The sequence below is a fragment of the Petaurus breviceps genome, unplaced genomic scaffold (assembly GCF_028583685.1).
Source record: "Petaurus breviceps papuanus isolate PSGF00001 unplaced genomic scaffold, PetGlider_PUasm1.0 90700, whole genome shotgun sequence".
Taxonomy (NCBI): Eukaryota; Metazoa; Chordata; class Mammalia; order Diprotodontia; family Petauridae; genus Petaurus; species Petaurus breviceps.
This window is the reverse complement of record NW_027187315.1, coordinates 3344676-3350889: the sequence shown is the minus strand read 5'-3', so window position 1 is coordinate 3350889 and position 6214 is coordinate 3344676. Positions and strand designations below refer to the sequence as shown.

Sequence of the window (6214 nt, the reverse complement as noted above, 5' to 3'; positions counted from 1 at the left end):
GTGAGGAGGGCGGCGGCGTCGGTGTGTTTTCGTGGTGCGGGTCGGTGGGGGGTGGGTGGGGGGGGGGGGTGGGGGGGGGGGGGGGGGGTGGACCGTGTTTCCACCGGGGAGGCGCGCGGAGAGGGGGGGGGGGGGGGGGGGGGGGGGGGGGAGTCTTGGGTCAAGTTTCAACCCCTAATGACATTTGGTGGCAGGGTGCCAAGGCCCTGGGAAAACAGGGGAGGGAAGAGGTGGAGGTGAGGGAAGCCTTACTGGGGGGCGGTATAGACTTATGAGAGTGGTCTAAACACTCAGGTCGAGAGTAGCTCTTGCTCTCCCCCGAAGTTTGGTTTTAGGGGTGGGAGGTTGGTGCAAAAGGCGGGGGTGTCTGAGTGGAGAAGAGGAGGGGGCAAATCAGAAAGCCATCTGAGCGGAGCACAGGCATCTTCCGCAATCCATTCATCCACTGAAGCGCGTGAAAAGCTGCTGATCGCTGCCATTGTTACTCACAGGCGAAGTGGGAAACGAAGCCTCCACTCTGGCGAGAGATAAATAGTCTCTGACAGCGCCTCCTCGCCAAGAGATCTCATCAAATTTCACCAGGCGGGCGGTCGCAGGTCTGTGTTGCTCTTTCATGCAAAAATCTTTAAATCGGCCTCCTTTCTCTCCTGCCTCTTCTTTTCACCATCCCTGGCCCCTATCCGATTCCTTTCCCCCCCCTCCCCGTTTCCATTTCTGCCCCTACTTGGGTCTGGGTGTGCTGCAAACCGGCTTCGCCTTCTTTGCTCGTTTGCCGCGCTGTCTCGCCCACTGTTCAGAATGCCGCGTGGCGATCCTGGCCCAGGCCGGGGGCGGGGGGACCAAAGGTGCAGGCTTCGGGACGAGGGGAAAAACTGCGTGCGTGTGTGTGTGTGTGTGTGTGTGTGTGTGTGTGCCAGGAGGGGGAAGGGGAGAGGTTGGTTAATGGGTGCTGAAGGCGAGGTCTGCTGCGGTTCCTGCCCTCCCCCTCAACATTTAAAATACAAAACCCTCTTTACCTACGCCTCCCCAGCCTCCTTGCAACTCCTCCCTCCCTCCTCACGCCTCCGCCGGTCTCTGCACATCGCTCCCAGCAGCAAGATGGATCTGGCTACTGTGGAGAGAGCGGGGCTGTAAATATTTAAAAAGTCTCTCGCGCGGCCGCGTTAATGGCTTTCGCAGTCTGGATGTATGTTCGGGAGAGGAATGGAGGGTTGTGGGTGGGTGGGTGGGGGCGCCCCCCACCCTCTTGCAGCCTGAGTCCGGATGGGAGGGGAGGTGGGACGGCGGGGATGGGCCGTGGTCTGCCGGTAGCCTGCCGCCTCCGGCTGCCCTGAGGCAGAGGCTGTACTGAGTAGAAGCGGAATGCAAATCGATAGGAAACTTGAGGAGCCGGGGTCGAGTCCGGGACAAGGTCGAGTCAGGGCGGGACTCAGGACCCCGAACTGGCCGCGGCTGCCTCGGGGCTGAGGACCTGGCCGGACGTGGCCGCAGCGCCCTGGCTCTGTCCCTCACTCCCTCCCCAGGCAGGAACTTGACCGTAGCCGGACTGATCCTAAAGTCGTAAAAGGCCACTGAGCTTAGGGTGAAGAGAGAAAAGGAGAAATGGGGGTGTCTGGGAGGACGGGGCTCCGCTTCCTTTCCTTCCCCCACGAGGGTCTTCTAAAGGGGTGGCTTGATTGGAAAACTCGAAGATAGTCATCCTGTGACCTCATTCTGCGGGTTGGGTAACTAGCCTGTCTGCAGCAAGGAACCATTCTGGCCATTAAGGCCTGGGCTGGCTTCCCAAACTAAAGGCCATCCGGCTGTGCTCGGCCTAATGGGACGGATTTCTTCCCTTGGCCTTAACTGAGGAATGTTGGCTCCCAGAAGAAGTTTTGGGGGGAACCCTAACACCCTAGTCAAGGAACACCATACAGTCGAGGAAGAGCAGATTAAAGTAATCAAGGACCCATGGTTGGCCCATTGGTGCGTTTTAGGCTTCTGGGTGGGGGCAGGATGGGGTGGGATGTGAAGGCTGAGGGAGAAGTGGAAAAAACTGATTTTTGTCCCAGGAACGGGTGTTAACTTTAGTCTGGGCTATCTGGAGTGTGCCTGGGGAGTTTATAGGCTTCTGCCAAAGCAGCTGTATCCCCCTGCCAAAGGAGGGTGGTGCAGATTGGGTGGTGTCTGTGGTGGAAGAAGGGGTGGGGCTGGAGGTGGCTAGGGTAGGGCTCAGCTGGGCCTGGGCTCTTTGGGTTTAAGCCTGAGGGCTTTGGTGGTTAATGAGTTTGAAGCCCTGACCCTACCAGGACTGGCTGGTTGCTCAGGATTTCCTTTAGGACCCGAAGCACATGGTGGCACGGGGACAGGAGAAAGTGTGTGTGTCTTGGCAGCCTGTCAGGAGGCTCTGGGTTTGCTCTTCTTGTTAGGATCCCAGGGGAGTTCCAAACTCGTCCTCCCCTCTACACTTATTCTCCTTTCAGGGGATTGTGTTTTGCCCTTTTCCGCTTGTTTGTCTCCTGTAAGCCTTGTAAACTGCTCCTGATTTATTACCTAGACTAAATGCTTAATTTGTGAATATGAAACAGATTAAAAGGGGGAGGGGAAAGGGAGGGAAGAAGAAGTCGGCATATTTTAGCAATCAGACCCAAGCAAGCCAGGCAGCTGTTTCAAATTTGTAGACATTTTCAGGCTCATGTGGAAAGCCAGTCAAAGTGGTCAAGAGGTCCTTTCCCATTCCTTCAACCCAAAAACTTGGGTATTATCAAAAGGAGACAATTAGTAAGGTACAAAGAAAAGGCTCTGGCAATCGAGGGGTTAATGAAGGCTGAATCCATTCATCCAAGGACTTTGTGAGATGGGGGTGGGTGAGGGAGAGGTAAATAGACAAAGGTGAGATCCCTGGGGGGGGGGGGGGGGAAGAAAGGAGATGGAGAAGTCTTGTGAGCCAACTTTGAAGAACAAAGTAGACTGCCCATTAAAGGATGATTCTGTAAATAAACTTCACCAGGGACAAATCAAACAAAAACCAATGGAAACTCCAACTGAAAATAGCCAAAAAATAATAAAAATAGCTTTGATGTGGCCTCAACATATGCTTGTTTCTGTATTTTTTTTACGATGAACTGAAACAACAGAGTACTCTCCTAGTGCAGCCTCTCCCTTTGAAAAGACCCCATGTGTATAGACAATATTTTTTTGCTTTTGTCATTTTTCGGCAACTTCACACATCAAAGCAGAGTAGTAGTGCTCTTTTTAGCTCCTCAGCCGCCCAGTGAGGCGGATACAATTTCTATAAATTGGCCTTCTCTTTTGGGTTTTGATTGATCATCACAATATGAGATTATTGGACGTTTAATGTCTTGTTTTACTTTCTCCAAGGGTTAGGAGGGAATGGGGGTTGAGTGGTATTGGAAGTCAGGCCACAATTCAAAGGTTCCAGTGTTAAGGAAACGATTGTCATTTCCCTTGGTCTGAATAGATTGAAGCTCTGGAGCTCTCTTTTGAATTCCTTCCCCCCCCCCCCCCCCCCAACTGTAAGCTCACTCTCCCTTGCTTTCTGATGTTAACAGGTACAAACTTGGGAGTTGGATATAGGAAGAGAAAGCATAGCACTGTTTTCTAAAAACAAGGAAACAAAGGAGATGCTGCTGCCTAACGTATTTATAATATAGCATTGGAGGTCTGTACATTGGCCTTTATTTTCTCATACAACTATTTTGATTAAGGTTTCTCCCTGATATCATCTTTAATTTTATTAAAGTTTATTATTGTTCCTTTGGTTTGTCCTCAACCAGACAAAAGGTTCAGGGAATAGGAAGAACATGTTAATTATGTTTCTTGTAAACTGACTTCATCTTCCTCTTGGTGTTTAGTTTTAACACTCATTTGTTGCAAATATGATTCTTTAAAATTCTACCTATCTTTTGCTTAATTGTTTTTCAAGGCAGTGTATTTTTGTCTGGTTTGTGTATTTGTTTAGAAGTGTCTATTGTGTCAAAACAGAACGCATATGGTATAAGTGATGTTGGACTTGGAGCCAGAGCATCTGGGTTCAAGTGTTGGCTCTGACACTTTACTGACTCTATGACCCTAACCAAGTCATATGACTCAATTCTGTGACCCTAAACAAGTCACATGACCCCTTTGGACCTTAGGGGTTGTTTTTTTTTCCATCCATAATAGGGGAGGCAGGACTAGAGGTTCTCCTACTACCAGTCCAGATCTAAATCTATGACCTATGAATAAACATTTTACATGTATTAAAACGAATGAATTTAAAACCCTTTCCCATTCCAAGCTCATGAGCATTAAATGCTAAGAAACATAAGGGGATAAATCAGAAAAGAGGAAGAAGAGAAAAAAAAGGAGGGAGAGAAAAGAAATATGCAAATACATATACATATATAATATATGCACATATACTATATATTACCTATACATATGTGTGTATATACGTGTGTATGTCCCCCACTTCCGTTCCAAAATCCCTGTGTTAAACTGGTCCATACAATTATCCTGGGCTACACACTACTGCTCAGCAGACTTCCTGGATTTTCCATCGGTTAGTGCCTGAGGCGATCATTAGCTGTGAATGGACAACATTCTCTACCTGCCAGGCAACCCATCAGTTACCAAGCTAGGGAGGGAGTACAGCAGTCAGTACTCACTGGGGGCAGGCCATTTTCTTAGCCAGGGAGGGATTCTTCAGTACCTTATGGATTCATTGGTGCCCCAATTAAACACCATCTAGGGCAATAAACACTGTCCATGCTGAAGCTGGATCAGGGGAGGGGCAAGGGAGAAATGGAGGTGGGAGAGAAAAAGAAAAACATTATTTAAACAGTAAAAATCTTACATATGAGCAAAGAGAATGAACTCTTCTGATCTCCCCTTCTTTTTGCCCCAGCATGTAGTAACACAAGTGGAGGAAGGGGAAAATGTAACCCACCCCTACCTTCAAATCTATCACCTGCATATCTCTGGATACAGGGTCCATGGCACCTCAAAGGATCAGCTCCGAACAGATAGCTGGCTAAGAGAAAAATTACTTAAGTGCCCTTGTTGCACCTGAAGTTATTGCTCTTATCCCTCTGACATGCCTTATGCAAGAACAGTATAAAGAGCTGTACTGAGAGAAGGGGATTGAATTGGTACAAAGCATAAGGATCAGGTGTACTATGGAGCCAAATCCAATTAGGAAAACTTTGATTTATCCATTTTTTCCTGCCAATTAACAGGAAAAGGGAATATCGGATATTTCATCCACAAATGTCTTTTAAGCCCTTACTATGTTCAGTATGTTGTTCTGGCTGCTGGAAGGGCTACAAAAATTTAGGTGAGATAACCTGCTCTTGTGAAACTTACTATCTAATTAAGGTACTAATATTGCTAATATAAAATAAGACAATATGCAGAGAGAGGTGAGATTAAAGTGCTGCATGAGATTAGGAAAGGTTTAGGAAATCCTTCAACAAAGGGAAGTTTTGAAGCAATTTGAACTGGTTTGAAATGTAGTGTAATCCATAATAGGGACATAAAAATGTATGAAACAAAAATCACGTTAGCAATGGAACAGACTTTAGGTCATTTCATTCAGTCTTTATTTTTGTTGTTTAGTTGTGTCCCAACTCTATGTATGACCCCACTTGGGGTTTCTTTGGCATAGACACTGGAGTGGTTTGCCATTTCATTTTCTAGCTCATTTTACAGATGAGGAAACTGAGGCAAACAGGGTTAAGTTACTTGTCCAGGGTCATATACCTAGTAAGTATCCGAGATCAGGTTGAACTCAGATGTTGAGTCTTCCTGACTGAAGGCCCAGCACTCTATACCATGCCTAGCTGCCCTGAGGACTTTGAAGCTTACTGAGGTAAGTTACTTAGAATCATAAGATTTAGGAATTTTGAGACCCCCCCCCACAAATTTGGTTGGAGATTAGGGGTGGGAGGATAGGCCAGAAAGCCTAGGGATGGTTCTGACATAGCTATTTCTGGGTGTCCCTTCATGGCAAAGGTTCCCAGAATATGTGGTCCCCAGGCAACCTTTCCCAATCACATATGGTCTGTCTGGTATGGTAGTGGAGGAAGGCCATGGGGAAAGGGGCCTGGCATTTATGGGATGGGTACTTGGTTATTCTCCCCAAGACTACTATAGGGGACCAAAGGGAGGATCTACTTCATCCTTGAGACTGTCCTCCAATGGCAAGGCAGTTTGTTGGACAAAAGTACCATAG

At 48.0% G+C, this 6214-nt stretch overlaps 1 protein-coding gene across 5 annotated transcripts in view; it reads left to right on the top strand.

Annotated features, from left to right (window-relative positions):
* BCOR (BCL6 corepressor) overlaps window positions 1-6214 on the top strand; it is a 158849-nt gene that overhangs the window by 38881 nt on the left and 113754 nt on the right. For 2 of the 5 annotated variants that reach the window (XM_069065694.1, XM_069065692.1), the window contains exon 2: window positions 492-596. The exons of 1 other annotated variant lie outside the window; for it this stretch is intronic. The gene's annotated coding sequence lies outside the window, so the exon portion shown is untranslated. Of the gene's footprint in view, window positions 1-166; window positions 597-6214 lie in introns of those variants that run through there. 2 more of the 5 variants (XM_069065693.1, XM_069065691.1) reach the window with 1 other exon arrangement.